A 19,075-nucleotide genomic window follows, 5' to 3' on the forward strand; every position below is an offset into this window, starting at 1 on the left:
ATCGCAGGAGGTGGTGGTGTAGTGGTATTGTCACTGAACTCGTAATCCAGAGACCCAGGGTAATGCTCTAGGGGCCCTTGTTGAAATCTCACCACGGCAGATAGAACATAGAACATTACAGCGCAGTACAGGCCCTTCGGCCCTCGATGTTGCGCCGACCTGTGAAACCCCTCTAAAGTCCCTCTACACTATTCCCTTATCGTCCATATGCCTATCCAATGACCATTTGAATGCGTTTAGTGTTGGCGAGTCCACTACTGTTGCAGGCAGGGCATTCCACGCCCTTACTACTCTCTGAGATGGTGAACTTTGAATTCAATAAAAATCTGGTATTAAAGGTCTACTGATGACCATTGCCGATTGCCATAAGAAAGAAACATCTGGTTCACTAATGTCCTTGAGGGAAGGAAATCTGCCGTCCTTACCTGGTCTGCCTACGTGTAACTCCAAACCCACAACAATGTGGGTTGGCTCTTAAGTGCCCTCTGAAACGTTCGAGCAAGCAACTCAGTTCAAGAGAAATTAGGGATGGGCAATAAATGCTGGCCCAGCCAGTGACGCTCACATCCCACAATGTGCAGCTTATCTGTCGCCATTAAATATGTAAATAGTATTTGAGGGAACAAACCCTTCAAGGTCACAAACGAACCATTTTTAATGGAGAATTTGCAACTTAGTTGTATGTTAATGACTATAAAGCTGATTTGTCAAAGTCGGGGAAATGGAATAATGCTGGGCTCAGGGAGCAATGAGTTCAATGGGAGAGCAGTGGGAAGAGGAAATACCGAGGATGAGGACAACACGGTGGCATAGTGGTCCCAGGTTCGATTCCTGGCTTGGGTCACTGTCTGTGCGGAGTCTGCACGTTCACCCTGTGTCTGCATGGGTTTCCTCCGGGTGCTCCGGTTTCCTCCCACAGTCCAAAAATATGCAGGTTAGATGGATTGGCCTTGCTAAATTGCTCTTAGTGTCCAAAAGGTGGTGTGGGCTTGGGTAGGGTGTGCTTTCCAAGGGTCGGTGCAGACTCGATGGGCCAATGGCCTCCTTCTGCATTGTAAATTCAATGAAATGAAAGTGCAGAGGAAGTGTGAGCAGTGGTGAAGGAGCCGAGGAGCTTGCAGAAGCTTAGGGGGAGGGGGGGTTTATGGTTAAGGATTAGTGTTAAAAATGCAGAAAGAAACACTTTTTAAATAATGATATTTTCTGCGGGGCAAAATATTACATTCAAACCCTTCTGTTGTATTAAATAATGCAAGAATGTAACCAAAGTCCTCAAGGGATTGATCGCTGTGTAAAATGGAAATGATTAAGTGGAAGTACCACACATCTTTGTGGAACAGTGATTATGCAGACTAATTTCAATGGATTGCACGACTTCAGCTAAAGATTTTATTATTGTCTTAAGGCTATGACGATGAAAGAGAGCTAGCTAAAAATATAAAAACAGGTAGTTGGAGTTTCTGCAAGTATTTAAAAGAGAAACAAGTGACTAAAGTGATTGTGGGTCTTCTAGCGAGTGAGTCGGGGGAATTTATAATGGGAAACAAGACACAAATAACATCCCCAAATTTGGTAGGCCACAAATTAGTCCGAACCGAGTTAGTAAAGGAAAACTCTGTTTATTGTAATGCATTAGTATTTACAACATATATCAGAACCCAGCTGGGCCTGCCCTGTTGGTCCCATACCTGGCCGACGTTATACAGGATATCAACCCAGGATGATTTAGGACTCCCCGGTCTCTTAGCGAGGGAGTTTATATTCGGCGAGACTCACGGGGAGACTGATTGCTCCCACTCCGTAAGTCTCGATCGGGTTATAACATCCCTCCCACACCAAAGTCCGAAGATTCCTCTGACGACTGCGGAGTAGGAGGGCGTAGGACTCTCTTTGCATTTGGCTGCGTTTCTTGCGTTCACGGTGTTGTAGTGGGAGCGTATGTCTGGTCTGCAAATGCCACTTCCAACAGGACGTCATGTTGGATTCAGTGTCGGAGGCTCTGCACTGTTTGTTCCCCGTCTGAGACCTCCGATGTCCGGGTGTCCATGTCTGAACCTGTATCCATGACCTCTCTCATTAGGCGTCTTGACCCCTGTGGGGTAATGCCTCTTTGGACATCGGATTGGGTTTGACAATAACTTTCCTCTCCTGAGGAACTTTGTGGAGAACTGGGCATTTGGACTGAATCGGGGTGCTTTCGCTTGGTGCTTGTGCCTGTACTTGATAAAATACCGGCCCTGTCTGATGGATGATTGTCCCAGAGATCCACTGAGTGCCATGTGCAAAGTTTCTATCATAGGCTGCGTCACCTGCTACAAAGAGTCTGGGTGGTTTTCGTCCGAATGGGGCAACGCCCTTGCAGCTCTTGGCTGTAGCACACTTTCACACCCATATCAAGAAAGACCAAACTAAGATGGGTTCAAAACCTCCGGCCCATTAGCAATTCAGCCAGAGCCACCCCTGGTCACAGCATGCGGAGTGGTTCGATAGCAGAACAAGAACCTGGCCAGCCTTGTGCCCATCGACCCCGAAGTCTGTTTTTCAGTCCACATTTGAACGTTTGTACCGCTCTTTCCACCAGCCTGTTTGAAGTTGGATGATACGGGGCTGTATGGATATATGCACCCATTTGACCTTCAAGAATCCAGAGAGCTCTTCACTTGTGAAAGGTGTTCCATTGTCCGTAGCCAACACCTCTGGGTACTGTGTATATTGGAGGACAAATGTAATTTTTCAATGGTCACCCTAGAGGTGGCCACCGACATGTTATGGGCTTCTGAACATTTAAAGTGGGCATCTATCAGGAGCAAGAATACTGAGCCTTGGTACGGGCCGGCAAAGTCAGTGTGTAACAACGCTGTACTTGGAGAAAGAAAGGTTGGTCCGTTATCCAAGATGGAATTTCAAGTGGTAGTACAGTATTAGACAGCTCAATCTACACAGACTTGAGGGCACTGCACCCAGTCCAGAATCTCTGTCTACTACCAAAGGGAAATGGATTCTTACTATCGGCACAGGATGGCCCAACACCCACATTATCCTCTTATAACAAGTAATCAACCCATAGAAATGCTTGACAGGATCTGTTGAAAGCCGATATCTAAATATCTAATGCTCGAGGAATTCAACATTAGGTCAATACCTCAGTCAGATGCTGGATACCTACTCCCATTTTGCCAAGTCTTGTCAACTTTGGTCGAAATATCACAACAGGTCCTTGGAGGCAAAGCTATGCAAGCCAAATATTTGAAAGATAGCTGGCAACAGCTATTGGTCTTTGCACCCTATGGGTTAGTAAATGGGAGGTAAGAAATCACAGGAAGTGCAACATCTGTTAGAAAATGGATGTGCCATGTAAGTTATGGACCAGATTCTGCTGTAATTTCTCATCAAATACATTAGACAATATTAAGTTTAGCCTCACAAAAAAGCTAAATAGGAAGCATTGGAGACCTGGAGCCACCCTGAACCCAAATTCATCAAACAATCAGACTGATCTTTCAGGAAAAAGTATGAACTCGGAATGAAATTGAAAAACAAGATTTTTTTGGCGTTGTAATGCAATATTTTCTACAATAGCCATTCGCCTGGTAACCGCCGATGCTGACCCCCATATTGAACTACGTGTCGAACTTTAGAAAGGACTGAGTCTGTCTGAGTCCACTCATGGATTTGGGATGCTGTAACAGGCAACAAATCCATAAAGCTGAGTGTGGCCACTATCCCACCTGACCTGGGAGGAGAAGGAGGGCTCGTGTGGAGGATTGGTGAGCTAAAAAGAAGTAGAGAGTTGCGGTAAATGGATCATTTTTTGGGTTTGCAAGCTTTAACTAATGGAGTCTCACAGGGCCTCAACTTTTTACAATCTATAGCAATGACTTGGAGGAAGGGACCAAATATATGGGTACTAAATTTACTGACGACACAAAGATAGGCAGGGGAATAAGTTGTGACAAGGACATGTGTCTGTAAAGGGATACAGATAGTTTAAGTGAGTGGGCAGAAATTTGGCAAATGGAGGATAATGTAGAAATTTGTCCACTTTGGCAAGAAGAGTAGAAAAACAGCATTGTATTTAAAGAGAGAGAGACTGAAGAACTCTGAGGGATCTGGATGTCCTGGTACATCAATCAGGAGAAGTTAGTAAAGAGCTACAGCAGGTGATTAGGGAGACAAATGTTACGTCACTTCTTGCAAGGGGAATGAAATATCGAAGTAGGGAAGTTTTGCTACAGTTGTTCAGGGCATTGGTGAGGCCATAGCCAGAATATTTTGTGGCCTATACAGGTGGCTGGAAGTCCCGAGGCAGCGTTAGATTGTGCGTCGCGACATCGGAAGGGGTTCCCAATGTTATCGTGCCGCATCACCAGATTAGGCGAGGTGAGCATGCGCAAATGTCAGATGCACACCCTGTAGGCCAATTTCCAGGCCTACTGAGGCAGTTAAAGGGCCAATCAGCTCCAATTTTGAGAGGCCAGTTCATTTTTCATTCTTGACACATGGGTGAAATGGACAGGCGGGAGTCACACATTTTAACTTTCTGAACCCAGGGTGGGATATAAGGAATAGAAAAAATAGAAAAGTGAGTTTAAAATTGAGGAGTGAACTTGTGTATTACTGATTATTAAATGAAGCATTCTGTTCATTGACATTAGTATCAGAGGCTGAAATCATTTCAGAGACTTTGTGTAGACAGGCCTGAGTATAATTAAGGTTAAAGCTCAGCCAAGCAGAAGGTTTCAGATGGGAATTGTTTATTCTGCTACCTTGAGATGGCCAAGATCCAGTGCCATAAGGTTCCACCTCTCCAGGGAGTCAGTGGCCTCGATATGTGACATGATAGGCCCTGGGATAGCTTCCAACTGAATCGGTGGTCACCCAATGCCAGCGGCTCTGAAAGTCACTGCTATCTTTTTTTTAAAATTTAGATTACCCAATTATTTTTTCCAATTAAGGGGCAATTTAGCGTGGCCAATCCACCTACTCTGCACATTTTTGGGTTGTGGGGGCGAAACCGACGCAGACACGGGAAGAATGTGCAAACTCCACACGGACAGTGACCCAGAACCGGGATCGAACCTGGGACCTCAGCGCCGTGAGGCGGTTATGCTAACCACTAGGCCACCGTGCTGCCCTTCTATCTTTAACCTTTAGACCTCAGTAACCAGAGGATGACCGCTAAAACTTCTGCATGACCTTCTTCCAGCAATGTATCCAGGGCCTCTGATAACCCCCCATCTACTGACCAGAGCTACCACCTCTGGCCAAGCCTTCTTTGTGAGGTGTGGAGACATCCTCTTGTCATCTTGCAGGAACAATATTTCCCTTCGATCACTGGCAGCATTTATTAGACGCTGCAGGCAGCCATCAGAGAAGCGAGGGCTGATGGGCTCAGGACACTTCCACTCAGTTTGACGTGACTGCCGGTTTCTGAGGACAGTGCTGTCTTCCCGGCACACCTTCTTCTTCACTATCAGACTTCAGGGGTGGGATTCTCCCGTACCCGGTGATGCGGGGGGTCCCGGCTGGACGGAGTGATGTGAACCACTCCGGCACCAGGCCACCCTGAAGGTGTGGAAACCTCCGCACCTTCAGGGGCCAGGCTGGCGCCGGAGTGGTTTGTGTCCCGTCAGCCGGCGCGGAAGGTCATTGGCGCCAGCCGGGGCCGAAGCGACTCTGCCAGCCGGCGCGGGTCCGCGCATGCGCGAGAGCGTCAGCGGCACGCATGCGCAGGGGGGTTCACCTTCGTGCCGGCCATGGCGGAGGCCTACACAGTCGGCGCATAGGGAAAGAGTGCCCCCACGGCACCGGCCCGCCCACGGATCGGTGGGCCCCGATCGTGGGCCAGGCCATCCCGCGCCTGCCCCCAGGACCCTGGAGCCCACCCGCGCCGCCAGATCCCGCCAGTGAGGGACCTAGTCCAATTTACGCCGGCGGGACCTGCATTGAACGAGCAGGACTTCGGCCCTTCGCAGGCCGGAGAATCGGTGGGGAGCCGCTGCAAGCAGCCGCCGACCGGCACAGGTTGATTCCTGCCCCCACCGAATCTCCGGCGCCGGACAATTTGACAGCCGGCGCCCCCCCCCCCCGGCGATTCTCCGAGCCGGCCGGGAGTCGGTGAATCCCGCCCCAGTTTTCAATGTCATTTCAAAGTGGCAACAAAAAAACTTCTCCCACAGTTCAGGGCTGGGAGAATCCCAGGATTCTCAGGAAACGGTGGAGATTGGGGTCGCGATTCTCTGCCCCCCACGACGGGTCGGAGAATAGCGGGAGGGCCTTCCCGACATTTTTCCCGACCGCCCGCTATTCTCCCCCCCCACGGCCACCCCACGACACGAATCGCTGCTCGCCGTTTTTTTACGGCGAGCAGCGATTCTTCCCTATCCGATGGGCCGATTTCCCACGCCTTTACAGCCGTTTTCACGAATTTAAACACACCTGCTATCACAGTTCGTGAAAACGGCCGCAAAGTGCCGTTCTGCACAACCATGCCACCCTTGGCACGGCCGTGGAGCGGCCGTGCCAAGGGTGGCATGGGCCCGCGATCGGTGGGCACCGATCGCGGGCAGCGGGTCCGATTCCCGCGCACTCTTTGTCCCTCCGCCGCCCCGCAGGATCAGTCCGCGGGGCGGCTGAGGGGCATGACGGACCGCGCTTGCGCGGGTTTGACGCATATGTGTGATGATGTCATCCGCGCATGCGCGGGTTGGAGCCGTCCAACCCGCGCATGCGCGGCTGACATCATCGTGCGCGTCGCCGCCGTGAGTCTTGGTGGCCAGGCTTAGCGAATGTTCGCTAAGCCCGCGCTGCCGTTCTTCCCTGGGCCGCGATGCTAGCCCCGACCGGGGGGGTGAATCGGGTCCCGGGAGGGGGCGCGGAGGCTGCCGTGAAACACGGCCGGTTTCACGGCAGCCTTTACGACTCTCCGCATTTGCGGAGAATCGCGCCCTGGCCAGGGTCACTGAACATTTTTAAAGCTGAGTTCGGTATTCACAGGTCATAGGGCATAGACAGGAAAGTAGAGACCAGATCAGATCAGCCATGATATTGTCAAATGGCGGAGCAGGCTCAAAGGGCAGATTGGCCTCCTCCTGCTCCTAAAAACGTTTGTACGACAAATGACCTGGGATAACGATTATTTCCTGTCACTTAATTCGATTCATTTTTGAGAATGCTGAAAATTTAGAACGGTATCTACACACTGAGTTAAACTGAATGTCAGAACAATCTGAAGGCTATGTCCATCGCAACTCTCCTGTCATCTGAACCACTGAGGCATACTCAAGCAATGAGACATGACCTGAAAAAAACTAGACCGACAAGTTGTGGGATGACTTCCAAGTCACTCAAGCATGAAATTGAAGGTCTAACAGTCAACATAGGTCCTAATTTTCCATGAAACGGACGCATTTATGGCCATTTGTCCGAAAATGTAAAATTATCCACTTTGATTGGAAGAATATAAAGGTAGAAACTTGTTTTGAAAAGCTGAGAGCCAAGAAATGTTGCTGTGTCCTTGCACATGAATCACAGTAAGTTAACATGTCATTACAGCAAGCAGTTAGACAGACAAGAGACACGTTAGTCTTCATTGGCTAAGTGGCTAATGTAACCCCGCTGTTTAGGTTGCAGGTTCCGGGGTTTAGGTGTTTTAGTAAGCTCAGAGAAGGGGGCAAAAGAGGGGGAGGTGTGGCGCTGCTAGTCAAGGACAGTATTACGGTGGCGGAAAGGATGCTAGATGGGGACTCTTCTTCTGAGGTAGTATGGGCTGAGGTTAGAAACAGGAAAGGAGAGGTCACCCTGTTGGGAGTTTTCTATAGGCCACCTAATAGTTCTAGGGATGTAGAGGAAAGGATGGCGAAGATGATTCTGGAAAAGAGCGAAAGTAACAGGGTAGTTGTTATGGGAGACTTTAACTTTCCTAATATTGACTGGAAAAGATATAGTTCGAGTACATTAGATGGGTCGTTCTTTGTACAATGTATGCAGGAGGGTTTCCTGACACAATATGTTGACAGGCCAACAAGAGGCGAGGCCACATTGGATTTGGTTTTGGGTAATGAACCAGGCCAGGTGTTAGATCTGGAGGTAGGTGAGCACTTTGGAAACAGTGACCACAATTCGGTGACCTTTACATTAGTGATGGAAAGGGATAAGTATACCCCGCAGTGCAAGAGTTATAGCTGGGGAAAGGGCAATTATGATGCCATTAGACATGACTTAGGATGTGTTGGTTGGAGAAGTAGGCTGCAAGGGTTGGGCACACTGGATATGTGGAGCTTGTTCAAGGAACAGCTATTGCATGTTCTTGATAAGTACGTACCAGTCAGGCAGGGAGGAAGGGGTCGAGCGAGGGAACCGTGGTTTACCAAAGAAGTGGAATCTCTTGTTAAGAGGAAGAAGGAGGCCTATGTGAAGATGAGGCGTGAAGTTTCAGTTGGGGCGCTTGATAGTTACAAGGAAGCGAGGAAGGATCTAAAGAGAGAGCTGAGACGAGCAAGGAGGGGACATGAGAAGTCTTTGGCAGGTAGGATCAAGGAAAACCCAAAAGCTTTCTATAGGTATGTCAGGAATAAAAGAATGACTAGGGTAAGAGTAGGGCCAGTCAAGGACAGTGGTGGGAAGTTGTGTGTGGAGGCTGAGGAGATAAGCGAGATACTAAATGAATACTTTTCGTCAGTATTCACTCAAGAAAAAGATAATATTGTGGAGGAGAATGCTGAGACCCAGGCTATTAGAATAGATGGCATTGAGGTGCGTAGGGAAGAAGTGTTGGCAATTCTGGACAAGGTGAAAATAGATAAGTCCCCGGGGCCGGATGGGATTTATCCTAGGATTCTCTGGGAAGCCAGGGAAGAGATTGCTGAGCCTTTGGCTTTGATTTTTAGGTCATCATTGGCTACAGGAATAGTGCCAGAGGACTGGAGGATAGCAAATGTGGTCCCTTTGTTCAAGAAGGGGAGTAGAGATAACCCCGGTAACTATAGGCCGGTGAGCCTAACGTCTGTGGTGGGTAAAGTCTTGGAGAGGATTATAAAAGATACGATTTATAATCATCTAGATAGGAATAATATGATTAGGGACAGTCAGCATGGTTTTGTGAAGGGTAGGTCATGCCTCACAAACCTTATCGAGTTCTTTGAGAAGGTGACTGAACAGGTAGACGAGGGTTAGAGCAGTTGATGTGGTGTATATGGATTTCAGTAAAGCATTTGATAAGGTTCCCCACGGTCGTCTATTGCAGAAAATACGGAGGCTGGGGATTGAGGGTGATTTAGAGATGTGGATCAGAAATTGGCTAGTTGAAAGAAGACAGAGAGTGGTAGTTGATGGGAAATGTTCAGAATGGAGTTCAGTTACGAGTGGCGTACCACAAGGATCTGTTCTGGGGCCGTTGCTGTTTGTCATTTTTATAAATGACCTAGAGGAGGGCGCAGAAGGATGGGTGAGTAAATTTGCAGACGACACTAAAGTCGGTGGAGTTGTAGACAGTGCGGAAGGATGTTGCAGGTTACAGAGGGACATAGATAAGCTGCAGAGCTGGGCTGAGAGGTGGCAAATGGAGTTTAATGTGGAGAAGTGTGAGGTGATTCACTTTGGAAAGAATAACAGAAATGTGGAATATTTGGCTAATGGTAAAATTCTTGGTAGTGTGGATGAGCAGAGGGATCTCGGTGTCCATGTACATAGATCCCTGAAAGTTGCCACCCAGGTTGATAGGGTTGTGAAGAAGGCCTATGGTGTGTTGGCCTTTATTGGTAGAGGGATTGAGTTCCGGAGCCATGAGGTCATGTTGCAGTTGTACAAAACTCTAGTACGGCCGCATTTGGAGTATTGCGTACAGTTCTGGTCGCCTCATTATAGGAAGGACGTGGAAGCTTTGGAACGGGTGCAGAGGAGATTTACCAGGATGTTGCCTGGTATGGAGGGAAAAAACTTATGAGGAAAGGCTGATGGACTTGAGGTTGTTTTCGTTAGAGAGAAGAAGGTTAAGAGGTGACTTAATAGAGGCATACAAAATGATCAGCGGGTTAGATAGGGTGGACAGCGAGAGCCTTCTCCCGCGGATGGAGGTGGCTAGCACGAGGGGACATAGCCTTAAATTGAGGGGTAATAGATATAGGACAGAGGTCAGAGGTGGGTTTTTTACGCAAAGAGTGGTGAGGCCGTGGAATGCCCTACCTGCAACAGTAGTGAACACGCCAACATTGAGGGCATTTAAAAATTTATTGGATAAGCATATGGATGATAAGGGCATAGTGTAGGTTAGATGGCCTTTAGATTTTTTTCCATGTCGGTGCAACATCGAGGGCCGAAGGGCCTGTACTGCGCTGTATCGTTCTATGTTCTATGTTCTATGTTAAGAAGGGAGGGAGGCAGAAGACAGGAAATTATAGGCCGGTTAGCCTGACTTTGGTCATTGGTAAGATTTTCGTGTCCATTATTAAGGGTGAGATCGCGGAGTACTTGGAGGTGCATGATCAAATAGGACTGAGTCGGCACAGCTTCGTCAAGGGGAGGTCATGTCTGACAAATCTGTTAGAGTTCTTTGAGGTGGTAACAAGGAAGTTAGACAAATGAATGGAATACTCTCCACTTGCCTGGCTGAGTGCAGCTCCCAGAACACTCAAGAAGTTCAATACCATCCAGGACAAAGCAACCCGCTTGATTGCTCCCCCTTCCACAAACATTCAAACCCTCCACCACCGGCGAACAGTGGCAGCCATGTGTTCCATCTACAAGATGCACTGCAGTAATTCACCAAGGTTCCTTCGACAGCACCTTCCAAACTCATGGCTACTACTATCTAAAAGGACAAGAGCAGCAGATACCTGAAAACCCCACCACCTGGAGGTTCTGCTCCAAGTCACTCAGCACCCTGACTTGGAAATATATCGTCGTTCCTTCACTGTCGCTGGGGCAACATCCTGGAACGCCCTCCCTAACTGTACCTACACCTCAAGGACTGCAGCGGTTCAACAGGGCAACTTCCTCCACCTTCTGAAAGGCAACTAGGGATGGGCAATAAATGCTGGCCTAACCAGCGACGCCCACATCCTGTAAACAAATTAAAAATATATATTTTTGTTCTTATGACAAAGGAAAAGGGTCTCTTTTTCAGTTACAACATGGGACAAGTTAAGAAAAGGAACTGTGGGTCATACACAAAATGAAGTCAGTGTTGATTAATTCTGAATTATTTGTTTCTCTTTATTGTATCCGGCAAAAGTGGCAAGATTACGCCTACATAGCTTGCCATGAGGAACAGAACTGCGGATGTTTCATTTCGCTGCTTACGCAAGTCACAAAGTAAAACAATGTCCTGCAGCTTTCCATCGCCGTTTTAACCTGGGACTTTAATTTGTGCTGTGCAAGCAATGTCCTGATGCTTCTAGATTCACCAGACTGTCTCACAACAATCTCATGAGTACATTTGAAGTAAGCTGAGGAAATTATGACAGCAATCAATATTTTTTCCACTCAATAAACCAAACTAAAATACTAGGCCTAATGCTTCTTGGTGAAGGGACATGAGAAAATATATACCAGAGCTACCTGCCAAATATTTACCTAGTTTCTAACTTCATATGTAGAAATCAAGCAGCAAGCTGTGTAAACAGAACACTAAAGTTAAAATACATGATAAAATGCCCTTTCCAGGACATTAGCTACATCCCATCTGCACAATTAGGCAATGGCCTTACAGAATCAAATGATACACAAAGGTCAGTCTGATTTTCCCCTGGTTACTCTGCACAGAGTCTAGAATCATTCGTGAACTCAATGCACATATGTTTTAATAACGATGTGCATCAGTTAGATCTTCTATCCTACTGCTCAACTTTAACTTTACCTGGTTCTTGTCTCATTTACTGACATTACTATATTTATTTCATAAATCAGAAACACGTTTTATTTTTAGGATGTCATGTGACGTTTTTAGGCCCGCTTATTTTTAACCAAATTGCCTTGCCAGATTTGTACTTGTGTGACAAATGATCCTAACTGCATATGTTAGTTGTTTGATTTACTTTCTCAAACTGTACTTTACCTCATAAATTCTGTGAGACTGGCAGTTACTTGGCTAAATTAGTAATGCGATCGTTTCGAGTTCATGGGCCATTTCTGAATTAAAAATTAAAACGTTTTGTAACTTTCCATCCTATTCGTACCAGCAGAAGCATGTTTGCACCTCATGAATCATTATTTAGTTTCCCACTCCTCCCCCTTTGCAGAATTTCATTGTTTATGGTAAAAAGTTAATCTAATCCAGTTACCAAAGCACAAATATGTCTATCTGTTAAAAGCCAGAAAATATGTGCATCCTTCTTCCAAATGTCACGATTATTTCCTGTCACACTCTTCTATCCCACTTAGTTATTTTGACAGACATAAACCAGTTGTTCTCACAGTAATATGTCATTATTTTCATAACACCCCAATTGCTAGAGCCTCCTGTTCACCATGGACACTACCATTTTGATTTTATTTTTGGGATTACTAGTGTTCTCAGTGTTAATAATATATCTTCATATAGTTTTCATCGCAGCTACAGCATGTAGAATATAAACAGAATACTGTAGGTGCTGGAAATCTGAAATACAAACAGCAAGTACTGGAAATACTCAGCAGGCTTGACAGCATTACCCCAGATTTCTGGATTACTATTCCAGTGACAATACAACTATGTTACTGCTTCTGTGGAGAGAAAGATAGAATAATGAAATATGACTTCTTCGGAATGGAAGAAAGGTAGAAATGTAATGTAATCGATGTTATGGCACTGAAGTGGGAGGGGGAGGTCCGGGATTGGGTAACAAAACGTATTAGTTATCCATCGACGGTCTTCCAATTCATAAATAGAGGATTTAGAAGTTGATCACAAGCAAATCTGAGATGCCATACTTCTCATACCTGAATGTCCACATCTTGATGTTTGAGTCTCATATGAAGTGATTGGCCATGAGCAGCCCGGTGGCACAGTGGTTAGCACTACTGCCTCACAGCGCCAGGTATCCGGGTTCAATTCCGGCCTCAGGTGATTGTCTGCGTGGAGTTTGCACTTTCTCCCTGGGCTGACGCCGTCATGAAAAGTGTGGACTTTTACGATGGCAAAAACGGCACAATAATTCACCAACTCTAAAGGGGCTAGCACCGTCGGCATGTGAAATGCCACCGTTGCAAGCGAAACGGCGCCGGTTTCGCTGGTTCTGTGATTGCCACACAGCTGCAGCCGCACTTAAGCAATTCAGCCCCCTTACATACACACCGTCGCACCCAACATGGCTGGAAGGAGAGCAGTGCCGTGGCTCTGGGGGGCAGACCTGGAGACCTTCCTGGATGCCGTGGAGGAGAGGCGGATGATCCTGTACCTGGCCCGGGGGGAAGGTCGGCAGGCGCCACTGATTGCCGTGCCTGGGCGCAAGTGGCAGACGCGGTCAGCACCATTGGCGAAGTCACCCAGACTGCCATCCAGTACAGGAAGAAAAGAAACTGCACAACATCCTCAGGACGACCAGGGTGAGTAGGCAGCGCTGTGCCCCCAGCAGCAACCACCCTACCCCCCAACACATATGTAACCTGGAACCCCCCCCCCCACAGGCAGTGGGGGCGATTCTCCAAAATGGAGACTAAGTGTTTGCGCCGTCGTGAACGCCGTCGCGTTTCACGATGGCACGAAACGGGCATGGGGATGACCGATTCTGTCCCCCACAGGGGGCCAGCATAGCGCTGGAGCAGTTCACGCTGCTCCAGCCTCCCTTCCCGGTGCCAAATGTGTGCCGTGCCATCCCGCACATGCGCAGTTGGGCTGCGCCAATCGACGCATGCGTGGGGAAATTCTTCAACGGCCCGGCCCGACGCAACATGGCGTGGGGGCTCTGGGACCGGAAGCGGAAGAAAGTAGGCCCGGTGGGGGGGAGAGGCCGGCCTGCCGATCGGTGAACCCTGATCACGGGCCAGACCCCATCGGAGGGCCCCCCCCCCTTCCTGGTGAAGGACCGCTTTTCCCCACCCCACAGGCCGACCCCCGATCCTTCGTGCAGAGTTCCCGCCGGCAGCGGCCAGCAGTGAACGGCGCCGGTGAGACTCCACCGATTCCAGCGGCCGGCGCCGCGCCAGACGGCCGGCGCAAACGGCGCCAATTTTCCGGACCTCGGAGAATCGGGTGCCGGCGTCGGGGCGGCATGGCACGGTCGCGCTGATTCTCCAGCCCGGCGCGGGGCTCTGAGAATCGCACCCAGTACCTCCAAACGTAGAGTATTCCTTCAGCACGGCACAGAAGTGCCAGCCAGATTTTATGCAGAGTTCTCTGCAGTGGGATTTGAAACATTATGACCCAAATGCCGAGCATAATACTGAAAGAAAAGGAGTGTTGACAGATTCTTTGGACTTTGTCGTCTGCCCATAAGCAGGAACCAAGAATTTACAAGCAGCTGCCAATCTACAGAAACTCCAGTCAAGAATTAGCTTCTAATTGAGCACAGGATATACCCATGCAGACCACAGCCCCATAGGGAGTGGCTCAGGGGTAGCCTTAAAGAGACAGACCACGTTAAGCAGAGCTCTATTTCAGCAACCAAACACCACCACCAAATCCCAGATTCTCAGGACAGTACTACAAAGGATCAGTGTGTCGCGTAAGAAAATTAAAGGGTCTGGAAAATTGCAGGATTATCTCTTAATTAAAAGCAGAAGGAGGAAGAGACCATGCAATAACATAAAATGAGTATACAACACTAAGCATGGGAGCCTGATACTGGATTGTCAGCCAGTGTATTCACTATAGAGCAGAACTAAACAAAAAGCACCCCCATTCTTGGTGGGTTTCACGACAATAGAAGTACTAAGGTAATAATGATGTACATATTTGGAACAGGATAATTCCATGTATTAGGGAGGGCACAAAGAAGGACAAAAAAACTCAAATTGAGTGCCAAATACCTGAATTGTCAGGAGACATGAAGAAAGCTAGAAATATTGAAAATGAAAACAAAATGGCACATCAGGGACATTTTATTGAGGTTTTCAAAATTTTTACGGACTGGAGGTCAACCAAACTGGAGGATTAAACCGTTTTTTAAGAACAAAGGTTTCATATGGATTGGCGATTTGCTTGGAGCAGACTGCCCATGAAGTCAAAGAGTTCTGCTCTGAAGAGGTGTTATACGGACGACTGGAAACGATGGGCGGGATTCTCCTGCCGCTCGCTGGCGGTGAGATTCTCTGTTCTCGCTGGCAGCGGACCTCCGCTCGCGGGTTTCCTGACGGCATGGGTAGCTTCAATCGCAAATCCCATTGGCAAGTGGTGGGATTCCCGAAACCTGCCGCCAGCGAACGGCTTGGCCGAATTCTCCGTCCTCGCTAGCAGTGGTAGCGAGGCGGATTTGCAATGAAGAATCCAGCTGTTAATTGTTTCTCCCTCAACAGATGTGACCAGGCCTGCTGGGTCTTTCCAGCATTCTCTGTTTTTAAGTCAAAGAGATGACAAGGTGGAGAGAGAATTGAAAGGTTTTATTGGGGGTGAAAGATTGAATTGAGGTATGTAAGAGCTGAGTATACTGTGCATTCTTTGAACTTTGGAAGTAGCTATGATGGACCGCCTGTATCAGCATTCCTGCAAATATTCACCGTATGTTACATTAAGAAGAAAGGTTGCCATGTCTATTAGAGAGCTCCTTTTTAACAATGGATATGTTAAAAATGATAATTGTACTCCTTTAGAAAGAAGCTTTGGGACAGCATGATCTATTCAGTCTACCTGTCAAAACTATCATTCATTGTATTTAACAGTAAGTGGGCTGTCATGGGTACTGGCAGGTCAAAGGTCAGTGCTGTTCAGCTGCAGTAACCTTTTCCAGACAATCAACTTGTCTTTCACTGGTGAATGTCATAATCCTTAAGTAAATACATCAATGGATAGCTTGCTGCCGCAAAACTGCAATTAACTTCTTTTAAAAATGCGAGCGAGATACGGTCTGTTCCGTTTAATAGAGATGTTTTTATTTTTGAATTATAGTGAACAAAGCAGGTACCTTGGTAGCATTGGCAATCGTTTAATATGTGCTGAAGCGTGTGACTATTTTGTATGTCTATTTTCACATGATGTCATCACATACTAAAGTTATCAGACCTATGACATCAAGAGTCAACTTCAAATTACAGCAGGTGATTACTTCCTTTGCAGACTTGACCCCAGAATACAAAGGCAGTATTTCAAAATGACGTCAAGAAGTATATTTCTTTTGAGAGCTTTTGGACGGTTTCTTGCAACATTGGAAGGGAGAAAAGGAAGACTTGCATTTGTCCTAATTGCACTGAGAACCTGTTGATGGTGTGACCGCCAATGACCATACCATAGCTATTCCATTTGGGCAGCACGGTAGCATGGTGGTTAGCATCAATGCTTCACAGCTCCAGGGTCCCAGGTTCGATTCCCGGCTGGGTCACTGTCTGTGTGGAGTCTGCACGTCCTCCCTGTGTGTGCGTGGGTTTCCTCCGGGTGCTCCGGTTTCCTCCCACAGTCCAAAGATGTGCGGGTTAGGTGGATTGGCCATGCTAAATTGCCCATAGTGTAAGGTTAATGGGGGGATTGTTGGGTTACGGGTATACGGGTTACGTGGGTTTAAGTAGGGTGATCATTGCTCGGCACAACATTGAGGGCCGAAGGGCCTGTTCTGTGCTGTACTGTTCTATGTTCTATGTTCTATTATTATGTCAGCCATAATCGCAGTAAGTGTTTAATTTCTATTAAAGAACAAGCTCTGTTTATTCTTGGATTGTTGTCTGCTCACTTACCAAGTACTAAATCTCCATAAAGAATCAAGTGTTCAGTGTATGTGCAATGTGGTGCCTCTGTGCTCATTTGCTGGCAACACATCCCAAAGCAATATGGTTGACTATTATGCGCCCTCTGAAATGGAAGCCACTCAGTGATAGCAAACCGTCATTGGCGGTTACACCATCAACAGGTTCTCAGTGCAATTAGGACAAATGCAAGTCTTCCTTTTCTCCCTTCCAATGTTGCAAGAAACCGTCCAAAAGCTCTCAAAAGAAATATACTTCTTGACGTCATTTTGAAATACTGCCTTTGTATTCTGGGGTCAAGTCTGCAAAGGAAGTAATCACCTGCTGTCATTTGAAGTTGACTCTTGATGTCATTTATGAAGGTCCCGGTGCTGTTGTTTGATGTTAATAGCACAAATACGCTACCTGTTCTAATCGTCTGGGAGCTGCCATCATAATTCCCCAGCTGCATGTGGGAAAAAAGGATCGCAAAAATCACTATTTTTCTGAAGAGGTTGAGGAGTTTACTGCCAGGAGGCTGATGTTGAAGTGCCCTCTTTACCCAACAGATTGAATTCAATCCATGCCATGGGTTTAACTTTGTGACGGATGGATTAAGAAAACAATAGTTCTCACAAGCCAGTAATAGTGCTCCTGAATACAGCATAGGGAACTTACCGAAGCTTGCAATTGAGATTACAGAGTGCTTTCATTGTGTCAGTGATCAATCTATATGGTTTACATGAATGAAGAATGTCCATTGAAACTGCTTTGAAACTGCTGTCTATCTTTGAAACCCTGTTAATGCTACATATATTGCATCAAATTAATAATATTACTTTTTAGAGTTGCATTCTTATTGATAACAAAAAAAGATAGACACTGTTCTCAAAAATATGGGGCGAGATTCTCCTGTCCCCTAGCAATGTGTTCCTTAGCAGCGGGCCATTTGTTGGTGACAAGATTCTAACTTCCCGCCACTTTTCAATGGGATTTCCAATTGTTTTTTATTATTTATAAATTTAGAGTACCCAATTCACTTTTTCCAATTAATGGGCAATTTAGCGTGGCCAATCCACCTAGCCTGCACATCTTTGGGTTGTGGGGGAAAAATCCACGCAAACACGGGGAGAATGTGCAAACTCCACATGGACAGTGACCCAGAGCCGGGATCGAACCTGGGACCTCTGCACCATGAGGCAGCAATGCTAACCACTGTGCCACTATGCTGCCCCAAGGATTTCCAACTGAAACCATTCCATGCCACCACAAAACTAACTGGTGGGGATGCTCTGCCAGCGGGAAATTTGAATCACAATGACCGGAGAATTCAAGAGGATCATGGCTGAACTGACACTCCTCTTGCTCAATTTTCTGTGCTTTCCCCATAAGACTTGACCCCCTTACTGATCAAGAATCTATCTCAGCCTTAAACATACACAGGGACTCTTCCACACAGCTTTCTGTGGGAAGGAAATCCAAAGACTCACAATTCACTGAAAGAAGAAATTCCTCCTCATCGTAGTCTGACATTGGCACCCCTTTATTCTGAGAATATGACCTCTGCTCCTAGAATCTCCCATGACGGGAAAAATCCTCTCAAGTCCAGGAGTCTGATGTCAAAGTGCACTTTGTACGCAATAGATTGAACTGAATCCATGCAATCTCGGTTTAACTTTGTGATTGATGGGTTAAGAAAACAATAGTTGTCACAAGCCAGTAATAGTGCTCCTGAATACGGCAGAGAGAACTTACCGAAGCTTGCAATTGAGTTTACAGAATACTTTAATTGTGTCAGTGATCAATCTATATGGTTTACATGAATGAAGAATGTCCATTTAACCTGTCAAGCCCCTTAAGAATCTCATATGTTTCAATGAGATCACCCCTCATTCATCTAAATTCAAATAAGTAGAGTCCCAACATGTTTAACCTTTGCTCATAAGACAATCCCTCCATGCCGTGGATCATCCGACTCAACCTTCTCTGAAGCCCCTCCAGTGAAATAATTCTCGACTGTTCCAGCCGAATCTTTGCCAATGCTAGCCTTTTTGTTTTAGATTTGATGCTTGTCTCCGGCTTTTCAAGTTCAATTTCAAAATGATTGGCCACAAGTTTTAAGATCTCAGATTTAATAGCTTTTGGACAGATAATGATCTCACAATGCCTCACTATACTCCTTAACCCTTCAATGGATAGGAGTCTTAAACTGCTCCAAGTCACTTCCTTCCATTTTAGCAAGGTGCTGGCCTCAAACGTGGATGTTTTAGTGCTCTCGCACTGAAAACCT

Source organism: Scyliorhinus canicula, chromosome 11 (assembly GCF_902713615.1).
Source record: "Scyliorhinus canicula chromosome 11, sScyCan1.1, whole genome shotgun sequence".
NCBI lineage: Eukaryota > Metazoa > Chordata > Chondrichthyes > Carcharhiniformes > Scyliorhinidae > Scyliorhinus > Scyliorhinus canicula.